This window comes from Eleutherodactylus coqui, chromosome 6 (assembly GCF_035609145.1).
Source record: "Eleutherodactylus coqui strain aEleCoq1 chromosome 6, aEleCoq1.hap1, whole genome shotgun sequence".
NCBI lineage: Eukaryota > Metazoa > Chordata > Amphibia > Anura > Eleutherodactylidae > Eleutherodactylus > Eleutherodactylus coqui.
This window is the reverse complement of record NC_089842.1, coordinates 203,379,525-203,393,214: the sequence shown is the minus strand read 5'-3', so window position 1 is coordinate 203,393,214 and position 13,690 is coordinate 203,379,525.

Sequence of the window (13,690 nt, the reverse complement as noted above, 5' to 3'; positions counted from 1 at the left end):
ACATCCATTTGAACCCCCTAGATAACATTCCTATTAAGTATTTGTTCTATAAGGTGGTTTTTATTATAGTGGCAGCCTCAGCTACAAGGGTGGTGGGGGAAATCGCTTCCTTTCCTTAGGGCCCTTTTAAACGGTCCTATCAAAATTCAGATTCTCACTGAATTGTGGGAATCTGAATGATTGTTTAGTGTAAATGCCTGCAGCAACTGAACGACAAACAATTAGTTAGTAATTGTTTGTCATACAGTTTCTGCAGGCATAAAAAAAAATCAAATGACGTTTAGCTTGTGAAAAAGCGACGTCCATCTATGCACAATGTCCTGTCTTTTTGTGAACGGAGGCCGGTATGCCGCAGATTGTTCCAGAAGCAATTATCGCTTGGATGATTGTCCTCCTGTGTAAAAGGATGATAGAGTAATTAGAAAGAAAACCAGGATTAGGATTAATAAAGTAGGGACCAATTTCCATAATTCACAGAAGATCATTCTTTTTTTATTTTTATAAAAATCTGAGAAATGCAAAGAAGCAGAATTCCACAATCTGGATATGAGAAGGGCCTTAGTTTGATATTTAGTGGTCATAAGTCAATAGTAAAAATCTTCATGAGTGTCATAATCGTAACAAAAGAGGAAAAAAAAACAGTTGAACAGTTGAAAAGTAGATCAAATTTTTCAGTCATTAGAGATTAGTTCTCCAATCTAATGAACAATGGTGTCTAAAGGCCCATTTAGATGGAATGAGTGTCGGGCAAATGATATCTGACACTCGTCGCCATACATGCTAGCTCTCGTGCTGCTGCATGGGAGCTAGTATTGCTGGCTCACACCAGGGCAGCTTGAGGTTTCTCTCCTCGTGCTCCCCTGCGGTACTGAACGGCCGCTATTTACACTAAATGAACAGCAATCTGCTTATTGTCCATTATTTATGCAGCATAAATGATGGGCAATGAGCTGATTGCTTATCGCTCAGTGTAAATAGCAGCTGTTCAGTTCTGAACAGCCGCTATGTTATGTCAATGGAGAGGAGCGTTCAACAGTACAGGAGCGAGGGCACACGGGGACGAGTGTCAGGCATCGTTTGCCCGACATTCGTCACGCATAAATGGGCCTTTCGAAAAAAATTGTTCATGCAGTAGCCCACCCATTATAATTTAGTTCAATTTCTCATGGGTGCTGTCATGGGAGTAATGGAAACAGGATTACTTACCAGTAATCTGTTTTCCATGAGCCCGTAATAGTACTGCATTATCTCCCTCTCTCCATAAATGCGTTTTTAGTGCACAAAAGGAATTAAATAAAAAATGGCCTGCAGTAGTCAATGGATCATGACTAATGATGAGTGATTTAGTGAAATAATTGAATCCTGTCAGTATCGGGCTGATTTCACAAAACTCATCGTGAATCGAGATGGGCTTCTGACTCCCAATAAACTCAATTGGAGTAAAATTTGGGTTCACTAATTTGCCCTCCAGAAGGGAATACAGCCACACATCTGGGAAATACTGTGCTGCTACCAGAATTTGGTCAAAATAGTACATAGTGAGGTAGAGGTCAATTGTAGTATACAGAAAACAAAAGAAGGCTCACATAGGGTCTTCTATGTCAAAAAATTGTGATAAAGAAGGCAGGATGTGTGGTGCCTGTTTTAAAACCAACGTCATAAATTTTTACAAGAACAAATTCTACCTGGTGAACCCAACACTTAAGCACAGTTTCCACTTTTTAACCAAGGAAAAGCTGTAGAGTTACCAAAAATTACACCCAAATAGACTGCAGGTATGGTGTTGGTTTTAAAAGCAATGTCATAGTGTTTTGCAAAGGACATATTCTACCAGGTAAACAGAATAGCTGAACACGGCCCTTCTCCAAGGAGAAGCTGTAGTGCTACAGCTGTTTCTTGTGACTTAGAAAATTTCAGTTTGGGGAAAAGCAGGAGAAACAGCAATTCCACCAGCAGCAAAGCTTCTTGAGGACAGTGTATACTCCTCATGGAAACATGAGAGCTGAGTTGTAGCTTTATATTTCCACATTGAAATATTTTTCACTTGGGGACACGTAGGAGGAGGAGAGCAGCAGCAACAGCACATTGAGGGCATAGTGTGCTCCTTGATATAAATATATACTCAGTCATATATGAATAAAAATTGCCAGTGTGCTAACTAATCAGTGAATCTGCCATGGGGGTGCAGAAGTCGTGTGAAATCCATGCCTGGTTTATGTTTAGGAACTTCAGGAGATCTACATTGTCCACAGGCGGATGCGTCTGTCAGTTATCACTCCCTGAGCGGTGCTGAACATTCTTTCTGGCACACTAGCAGCAGCGCAGAAAAACAGTGCAGCATTTTAAAGTTTCTCTCCACTGCCAGAATGATGTCATTTTGGCCTTGTAGCGGGGATCAAGGAGGGTGGCCACTTAGTAGTGATCTGATGTTTTGATGTGGGCTATGCAACAGTGTTTCTGCAAGCACTGTAGCTTAAAAGCATTCATATGCCTCAAAGTGCCGAAGGGTGATGGCCCACTTTCCTTGGGGTCAGGCCTGTGGCATAAGTGAAGATATAAATAGGAGTGCTTGAGAGCAGGAAAGGGCTTCCATCTTGTCTTCAGAGAGAGTGCTAACACAGAGCCACATGGAAGCACCTTCAGTTTCCATGTAGGTGAAGATGAAAGAAGAGGAGCGATACCCCGTAGCGTGTGAAATTTGGATGTAAATGGAGTGAGTACCAAGATCCAAGAGAGAGAGCAATTCTAATAATTCTGTATAGAGGAACGCACCGTACAGGTACCAATTCACACTACAGACTTTCCCTGTGCTGCTGTCCAAAGTCAGGATCACCGCACAGAGGTACGCTACTGAGTTACACCCACACACCTGCCATGCAGGGTATTTATTGTCTAAGCTTTTCTTTAAATAATTGTCTGTGGAGTGACCCCTACCCCCTTTCTCCTTTTGGAGTGCTCCCAGTCCAGGAGCGTGCCATACAGATAACGTGAACTGTAGGACCAGTTCTCATCCTGTACATCCCCTCTATCCCTGAGCTCTAGTCTTCTGTGACTAAAAGAGAATTGTACCTGCATTGCTTTGAATACCTGTGTTGTAAAAGTTATACTGGGCCCTAACCGTTCCTGGGGACCCGAGGTACTGTACACAAGTTTCTGTGTTCTTTTTTCCGCCACGTAGCATACCGGCGGGTGGGAACGGTGGCATCATGAGTGATAACTACTACTACTCCCCTGATTCCGTTTATTGGCATTCCCTATCCTAGGTGTGTCGAAGGTGGCCTGCGATCCTGCTCTGGCCTTGGCTGTGTGATGTCCCTCAGGGACCAGAGGCTGGTAAGTGCCACCATGACAAGCCAACACTTAACCCTTCCAGCTCTGCACAGTCGTCACGTGTCATCCCTCTGGGGTGTTGCACTTGTGTAAAGAGTGGGCTTCACGTAGCCTTACACTTAAAGGGTGTTTTCCGAGAATTAACTTTTATCACCTACCCATATCCTGCAATTGGAAGGGAGCTGTTGGCTTACCGCACAGATCAGTTCCGGGCATGAGCATGCCTGCCTGGCGAACAGCTGATCGATAGGGGGCCTATTACTCCACTGATCTACTATTTGAGGCCTATCCTGAGATTCAGTCATCAATGTTTTAAATCTAGACATCCCTAACACTAACCAAGTCGCTTTTGAACCTCTGACCTCTATTCTATTAGAATCCTGATCCTCAGGACCATTTTTCTGGTTGTTTTAACATCTATTACAAGTTATACTTTTAAATCCCCATTTTACTACGGTTGAAGATCTAGATCTACTAGATCGAAAACCTCAGTTTTGTTGCTTGAGCTCTTCCTGATGATGTATTACCCGAGATACAGATATATTAATTTAAGATCTTTTAAATGTTCTGCTCCTTCTGGTTAGACAATAAAGGCATCTCTCATAGAACACTTGTCTTTTTTTTTTACACAAATGTCTTTAACATCTCATAGTTTAGATGATATTATTAAACCAGACATAGCTAAGGTGGCCTCCAACTTTCACTGTACTCAGTCTTTCCCTCCTTTTGTATTGGCCCCAGATCCTGGGGGCAAGATTACTTCCATTTTCAAGACGTCCGGTGGTATTTTGTTCAGTATATAGAATCCTCCCCTCAAAATGGAGGTAGACGTTTTCCTTATTTGTTCTGTTTCAGGGCCATTATGGTGGTAGGGAGCTATCAAGGATCCCTTGCTAAGTGAGTTAGTATGGCTATTACCTTACAGGATATCACCTTCCTCTTTTAGTTCTATTCCATGAGAGGTATAGCTACTTCTTAGGGCTATTTCCTCAATTTAGCAATTCTGAAGAGTTGCTATTGGTCTTCAAGGTCTACTTTCTAAAAGCGCTTCCGGTTGGACTTCTCCTTTTTTTCTTATTGTGGTATTTACAACGTAAAAAGGTATATATGTATTTACAGTTCCTCCTGGAATACACTGAATGAGGACATGGATGTTTCCCTTTTATTTGCTCCAAAGCTGACCCTTTCTCCGTTTCTGGTGCTATCATGGGTGCCAACTTACAGTGGTTCTCTTAAAACAAACAAATAAATATCAAATGTCCTCCACCCCCACTATTAGCCGGTATCTATTAGCCTGTCAATAGATGTATAACACAACAGACCAGATGCATCATGGGAAGGAAAAATGGAGTGGGTGGGGGCAAATGATATTTGGTACAGTACTTTTGTAATGGATTGTAATAAAACAAGTAAAATGCCTATTGCAAATATTGAGACAATTAGTAGATCACTATTATATATTGCTCTAAGCGAGCAGCATTATGCTTATGTAGGAGCAGAACCCAATGATCATTCAGTACTGCAAATAGCTTGTAGGAATATCCCATTGCTGTAGAACTCCATCCTCTGGTTGCCGGAGTATCTTTTCCTTGCGCTCAACTCTGGCCTGGATACATGGATATAGAAAGAAAACCATCTGCTTCCTGGTGCTGCTCAGAAGAAACCGAGGTAGAGGGAATAAACAGCTGCGCATTTCACCCGGGAAAGGGGTCTTTCTCATGCCTAGTTGGGCTGTTTATTGACTGTACATAAAAAGGGAAAATCCAGCTCGCCAACCACTGTGGATGCACAGAGATGCTTAGGACATCCCATAACCTGTCAAAAGGGAGAACTAAGATTCCAGTGTCCAATAACATAAAATACTTTATGCTTTGCTTCATATAAAATCCAACAAACTAAACACAGGTACACTGTTTATGTATTTCAGGTGTTATAGAAAACCAATACTTCATCACCAAATAGTCCACTTTCACCATTTAAAGGGGTTGTCCCGCGCCGAAACGGGTTGTTTTTTTATTCAATAAACCCCCCGTTCGGCGCGAGACAAACCCAATGCATGGGTTAAAAAAAACAAACGTTTAGTACTTACCCGAATCCCTGCGCTGTGGCGACTTCTTCCTTACCTTAGCAAGATGGCCACCGGGATCTTCACCCACGATGCACCGCGGGTCTTCTCCCATGGTGCACCATGGGCTCTGTGCGATCTATTGCCGATTCCAGCCTCCTGATTGGCTGGAATGGGCACACGTGACAGGGCGGAGCTACGAGGACCAGCTCTCCGGCACGAGCGGCCCCATTCACCAGGGAGAAGACCGGACTGCGCAAGCGCGTCTAATCGGGCGATTAGACGCTGAAATTAGACAGCACCATGGAGACGAGGACGCCAGCAACGGAACAGGTAAGTGAATAACTTCTGTATGGCTCATAATTAATGCACGATGTACATTATAAAGTGCATTAATATGGCCATACAGAAGTGTATAACCCCACTTGCTTTCGCGGGACAACCCCTTTAAGACACTGGTGTCAAACACAAGGCCCGCGGGCTGAATCCGTCTCGCCACGTCATTTTCTGTGGCCCGCCGGCTGTGTAGCAAGTTCCCTCACCCTCCGTTCTGTTTTCAGTCTGTGATCCTCTATTGGCTTGTTCTGTCTCAGTAGAGCAGACAGTAATAGAGGACTGCCGATAGTACACGGACTACAGCCGCGGAGGAGGGAAGAAGGCTGCAGAAGACATCATCTGGTGTGAGGAGAGCGGCGCTGAGGAGGAGCAGCTACAGGGTGAGAGCCTGGTCAGCACTGATCTCCTTTCACCGGCCCTCCCTCTGCTCATGGCTGCAGGCCTGTGGAGACATCAGGGGTCCAAGTATGCAGGAGGGCCCCAAACAGGACTGAGAGCCAGCCAGTATGCCTGCCAGTGGGACCATATTGGATGCAGGTAAGTATAAAAATGTGCATAAAAATGCAGAAGTGTCCTTGTGTGCATACATATGTATGTATGTAATATTAGTGTGTGTCCGTGCGTACATATGTATTATAGTGTGCATCTGTGTGTATATATGTATAATAGTGTGCGTCTGTACATATATGTGTATAATAGTGTGCATCTGTGCATATATGTGTAGAATAGTGTGCGTCTGTGCGTTTATACTTAGAATAGTGTGCGCCTGTGTATACATATATGTATAATAGTGCGCCTGTGTGTGTGTATATATATATATATGTATATATATATATATATATATATATATATATATATATAAATATAAATAGTGTCCACCACTGGCCACTATGGGAGGCCGTATTACCAATCGGGCCACTATGGGGTTCACTTTTACTATACTGTCTTACAATTAGAATCGGCCCTTTAAAGGCAACCATAAGGCTGATGTGGCCCTCGGTGAAAATGAGTTTGACACCCCTGGTTTAAGAGTTAAGAAAGTTTTAGAATAAGTACAGAGTATTTTAAAGAGAAAGAAAAAATAAAAAAAAAGATTACATGGCCATAGAGATTTTTGCTAAGAGGTAGTAAGAGAATCTGTCCTTTAGGCCAGGGGTCCCCAACCACTGGGCCGCGGACCGGGGCTGGCCCGCGGTACCGCCGGGAACTTTTGCTCTAAACACAAGGTCGCGGGCCCAATTCCGCCCGCTGCCTCGTGTTATGTGGCCCACAGCGTGCTGACGCCGCTCACCACTGAAGCGATTACCAGCGCCGCATCTCCCCGCTGGTAATCGCGCTGATCCCGGCGCACACTGACCTCAGTGTGCAGCCAGGATTCTCCTCCCTGAGTCCCCTGCTCATTAGTTCCGCAGGAGAGGACTCGGGGAGGAAGCGTTCCGGGCTGCACACTGACGTCAGCACAAGCAGACAGAGAGCGACGCTGACAGCAGGGAGGAGGTAAGTATATGGGTTGGGGGGGCTGTTTACTACTGGGGGGCTGCCTATTACGGGGGGGAGGGGTGCTGCATACTGGGGGGGTACTTATTACAGGGGAAGGGGCTGCCTATTACTGGGGGGGTACTTATTACAGGGGAAGGGGCTGCCTATTACTGGGGGGGGCTGATTATTACGGGGGGGGGCTGCCTATTACTGGGGGGGACTTGCTTATTACTGGGGGGGCTACTTATTACAGGGGAAGGGGCTGCTTATTACTGGGGAGGGGGTGCCTATTACTGGGGAGGGGGAACTGCTTATTACTGGGGGGGCTGCCTATTACTGGGGGGGGCTGCCTATTACTGGAGGGGACCTGCTTATTACTGGGGGGATTGCTTACTGGGGGGGGGGCTGCTTATTACTGGGGGAGGTGGGGGCTACTTATTACAGGGAAAGGGGCTGCCTATTACTGGAGGGGGCTGCTTATTACTGGGGGGGTCTTCTTATTACGGGGGTAGGGGCTTCTTATTACTGGGGGGCTGCCTATTACTGGCGGAGTCTGCTTATTACTGGGGGGGGGGCTGCTTATTACTGGGGGGTGGGGACTACTTATTACAGGGAAGGGGCTGCTTATTACTGGGGGGCTGCCTATTACTGGAGGGGACCTGCTTATTACTGGGGGGATTGCTTACTGGGGGGGCTGCTTATTACTGGGGGGGGAGGGGCGCTGTCTATTACCGGGGGGGGGGGGGCACCTGCCTATTACGGGGGCAGGACCTGCTTATCACGGGGGGGACCTGCTTATTACTGGGGGTGGGGGCTACTTATTACAGGGGGAGGGGCTGCTAATTACTGAGAGGTGGGGGCTGTCTATTACTGAGGGGTGGGGGCTGTATTACTGGGGGGGAGATAAATTATATGCTGCCCTATGTGTGTGCTGGGGGGGGATAGATTATATACTGCCCTATGTGTGTACTGCCAGGACATTCTAAATGTCATAATTAAATAAGAATGCACTAAACTCCAACCCCCTTCATAACCCCGCCCCATATAACCAAAGCCCCGCCCATGTCTCGCCCAACCCTGTTGGGCCTTGTAAAAATGGTCTTGCTTGAAGCCGGTCCCTGGTGCCAAAAAGGTTGGGGACCACTGCTTTAGGCTACCTACACACGGGGGAGAGCAATATCATGCCAAGAAACAAAGCCAAAATCGCGCTCAGCAAGCTGCATTTTACCCGTGAATGTGAGACGATTTTCGGGCAATAACATTGCATTTGTGAAATTCTGATCCTCTCGCACAAGTTTCACATGCGATGCAGAAGTGGTAGTGTTTTCCATTGATTTCAATGGGAAACCTTGCATACACATTGCGCGACATGAGAGAGTCATGCGATGCATTAGATTCCGATCGAAATCAATGGGCAATGTGTTCTGAGGATTGTAAAAAGATAGAGCATGCCACGATTTTTTTTCATGTTGGGAGATTTAAGAAAGTTTGTTGCAAAAATTAAAAAAGTAAATACAAGTAAAGTAAGAATTAAAGGGGTTGTCCCGCCGCCCAAACTTTATTTCCCATTAATGCCCTGTAAAGTAAAAGCATCATTACCCATACAAAACAATATTTTGCTCACCTTTTATTCCTTTTCTTCCCTTTATAAAGCTGGCCTGAAGAATTTTTCAAAGATGGCGCCGCTGGGAAGCTCCCATGATGCACTGCTGCCTCTCTCTCCCCAGCCTGCGCGTTCCCGATGACACCGATCACATGACTGGAAGACCAGCATCATTATGGAGACGCACGCTGTCATGGGGAGAGCAATATTGGGCTGTGAGTGACAGCCCAATATAGCTCTCTCCCGCCGAGTCCATTCACTGCTTTGAATGGAGCCGGTAGCCGCCCGCCCCCATTCAAAGGAATGGGAGAGCAGTGCGATCTCCTGCTACTGCTGTGACAGCTATAGCAGGAGATTCCTTCATCTCCCCGGCATGTTCCCTCATCACTGGACACTGGGACAATGATGTCACAGTGTCCAGTGATGAGGGGACATGCTGGGGAGATGAAGGAATCTCCTGCTACAGCTGTCAGAGCAGTAGCAGGAGATCGTGATCTCTGTCATTACTTTCAATGGCAGAGGATCGCAATCCTCTGCTGTTGAAAGTAAAAGTAAAGTAAAACAAAACATTTCCCCACACACATGACCCCCTCACAATGCCCCCCCACAGTGCACTCTCCCACAGTGCCCCCCCAATGATCCCCACACATAGTGCCCTCCACAGTACCCCCTACACATGCCCCCCCCCACAGTGCCCTCCAAAGTACCTCCCCATGCCCCCCCAGTACCCCCACAGTGCCCTCCAAAGTAGCCCCCTTCCACATGCCTCCCTAGTCCCCCCATCCACAGCATCCCTCCACAGTCTCCCCTCAACAGTGCCCCCCAAAGTCCACCCCCTACAGTGCCCTCCACAGTCCCACCCCACAGTGCCCTCCGAAGTAGCCCCCCTCCACATGCCCCCCCTGTCCCCCACAGTGCCCACACACAAGTACACTAACAGCACACCCTGCCCCTGCCCCCTACAAGTACAGTGACACCTATATATAGATAACACAGGACCCACCATTCACAACAGACACAGCTCACCTCCTACCCTCCCTGCACAGGCAGGATTACACCGTGTGTGATAAATTACTGTGACAGCCCCCCGGCCAACCCCCCCCCCCCCCCCAGCGCGACAAATCTATGTGACAGCGCGCACACTCCACAGCGACAAGTCTATGTGACAGCACCCCCACCCCCGACAAGAAGTCTATGTGACAGCACCCAACAGTGAGAAGTCTATGTGACTGCACACCCCCACCCCCGGCAAGAAGTCTATGTGACAGCACCCAACAGTGACAAGTCTATGTGGCAGCTAACTCCACAGCGACAAGTCTATGTGACAGCACACCCCACCGCGACAAGTCTATGTGACAGGACACTCCACAGCGACAAGTCTATGTGACAGCACACCACACCATAACAAGTCTATGTGACAGCACCCCGACCCCTGGCAAAAAGTCTATGTGACAGCACCCAACAGTTACAAATCTATGTGACAGCACACCCCACTGCGACAAGTCTATATGACAGCACCCAACAGTTACAAGTCTATGTGACAGCACCCCTGGCGACAAGTCTATGTGACAGCACACTCCACAGCGACAAGTCTATGTGACAGCAAACTCAACAGCGACAAGTCTATGTGACAGCAAACTCAACAGCAACAAGTCTATGTGACAGCACCCGATGGCCAAAAGTCTATGTGACAGCACCCGACGGCCAAAAGTCTATGTGACAGCACCTGACAGCCAAAAGTCTATGTGACAGCACCCCACTCCACAGCGACAAGTCTATGTGACAGCACACCCCACCGCGACAAATCTATGTGACAGGACACTCCACAGCGACAAGTCTATGTGACAGCACACCACACCATAACAAGTCTATGTGACAGCACCCCGACCCCTGGCAAAAAGTCTATGTGACAGCACCCAACAGTTACAAATCTATGTGACAGCACACCCCACTGCGACAAGTCTATATGACAGCACCCAACAGTTACAAGTCTATGTGACAGCACCCCTGGCGACAAGTCTATGTGACAGCACACTCCACAGCGACAAGTCTATGTGACAGCAAACTCAACAGCGACAAGTCTATGTGACAGCAAACTCAACAGCAACAAGTCTATGTGACAGCACCCGATGGCCAAAAGTCTATGTGACAGCACCCGACGGCCAAAAGTCTATGTGACAGCACCTGACAGCCAAAAGTCTATGTGACAGCACCCCACTCCACAGCGACAAGTCTATGTGACAGCACACCCCACCGCGACAAATCTATGTGACAGGACACTCCACAGCGACAAGTCTATGTGACAGCACACCACACCATAACAAGTCTATGTGACAGCACCCCGACCCCTGGCAAAAAGTCTATGTGACAGCACCCAACAGTTACAAATCTATGTGACAGCACACCCCACTGCGACAAGTCTATATGACAGCACCCAACAGTTACAAGTCTATGTGACAGCACCCCTGGCGACAAGTCTATGTGACAGCACACTCCACAGCGACAAGTCTATGTGACAGCAAACTCAACAGCGACAAGTCTATGTGACAGCAAACTCAACAGCAACAAGTCTATGTGACAGCACCCTATGGCCAAAAGTCTATGTGACAGCACCCGACGGCCAAAAGTCTATGTGACAGCACCTGATAGCCAAAAGTCTATGTGACAGCACCCGACGGGCAAAAGTCTATGTGACAGCACCCCACGGCCAAAAGTCTATGTGTGAGCAATGGACGGCGACAAGTCTATGTGACAGCACCCCATGGCCAAAAGTCTATGTGTCAGCACCTCACGGCCAAAAGTCTATGTGACAGCACCCGACGGCCAAAAGTCTATGTGTCAGCACCTGACGGCCAAAAGTCTATGTGTCAGCACCCCCCACTGCAAAAAGTCTATGTGACAGCACCCCCGGTGACAAGTCTATGTGATAGAACCCCCCTCCCCGCCACCCGCAGGACCAGTAACAGCCCAGAACACCACCCGCAGGAGCAGCGACAGCCATGGTTTTTTTTCACGTACGTGAAATGCATGTGCAAAAAAGAGTACTGAAAATGAAGCCATTTAAATCCATGCGTTCTATTCTCTGCGTATTGTGCTCAAATACGCTGGTATGAAGGGGACTTTAGAGTTGTAGTGTCCGAACATCTCGATACCGTAGGTATCTCCATTTTGTAGAGTGAACTAATCCCTACAGACAAATATCTGACCTACAGACATCTTCAGGTATGACTACAATGAACCCATCTTAAATAATAGCACATTCACATACTTGGCCGCAGTTTCATAAAAAAACATAGAAAATCCTGGCAAAAGTATTATCTGTGAAAATACCATAAAAATAGTTCAACTTCTAAAAACAGTGGGTGCCCGGGCAGCACACACTGTAATATCGCCTGGATACAACCCATTGGGAAGACTGGCGCTGTTTTCCTGGAGAACATAAACCTGACGTTTGCAGTAGGAAATATTCATGGGGAAACTACATAGACAACCAGTGGAAATAAAGACATGGACACAACAATAAAAGGCAGAGAAAGAGCATTTATTTTTAGTTATAGGCAATGGTAGATTTTATATAGGTATGTTCACATGTAGCAGAAGTATGGCAGATTTTCCTTGGCAGAAAAATCCATGGAAAATGCCAGCATTTCCGCATCAGAAAACCACATCAGAATCTCCACCATTAGTTCAGTCTGCAATGCCGACCCTCTCACCTCCGAATACTGAGCCCTCAGCGAAGCGCACATTCCTCACCCGGAAACCGCTACTGAGCGCTGCTGCCACTGACCAGGTGATGTGGAAGTGGGCGCATCACCTGACCAGCGTCAGCAGTGGCCATGGGCTCAGTAGCGGTTGCCGGGTGAAGGATGTGCGCTGCAATGAGGGCTCAGTAGTCCGGGGTGAGAGGGTCGGCGTTGCAGGCTGAAATCAGCTGCGGATCTGGAGCTGAAACACAGACAAATTCCCAACAATAAAGGGGATTTGATGCAGAAATACTGCAGATTTTTCCACAGTAAACCACAGCATTTCCATTACGTGTCAGCGTACCCAAAGGAGGGGGGGTGAAATTACTTCCTAAAGTATATAGTTTTCTATGCATAAATCTGAATATATAATCTATTATTACTATTTACACTTTGTGTGAAATATAAAGTGTAGCAAACTAAACCTGTTTATAGACTGCGTTGATCCAGAAGAAGGCGAAAACCCCTTTGAGGAAAGAGCCAATTATCCTGTTTTAAGGGGGAAAAAATTCCTTCCTGGCCCCAAATATGGCAACCAGAATAAATCTCAGAATCAAGCGCCAGCAGCTCACCTCCCTGATATATATAAAAATATTTAGCTTTGTATATTTTCTATATGTTTATATTGTGTTATTTATGAGGCTACTTCCCTATAAATAAAACCTAACCCTATTCAAGGCTGTGAGATGATCCAGAGGAAGGCAAAACCCTCCTTGAGGTATGAGCCAATTGTCCCCAAGGTGGAAAAATTCCTTCCTGACCCCAAATATGGCAATCGGAACAAGTCCCAGGATCAAAGCCAAAAGCTACAGCTATCAGTGTGTATATACTTGTGTCTATGTATGTGGTTGTGTCTACACTTGTGTCTTATGTAATCTTCACGTACAGCAATAAAAAAGACTTCGGCAGCATCCAGGGTGCAAATTGATATCCAAAGTTTTATTTCCCCATCACAGAAAAACAGGCAACATTTCGGCCATGTTGGCCTTTGTCAAGCTCGACAAAGTTGAAGTCTTTTTTCATTGCTGCATGTGATTTTGGTGATAAGGATTCAATCACCTGTCCCTTTGGCTACTGCATAATCTATGCCCAAACCCTGGAGGGATATACAATTTGTGCTGCTGGCGACCTGCT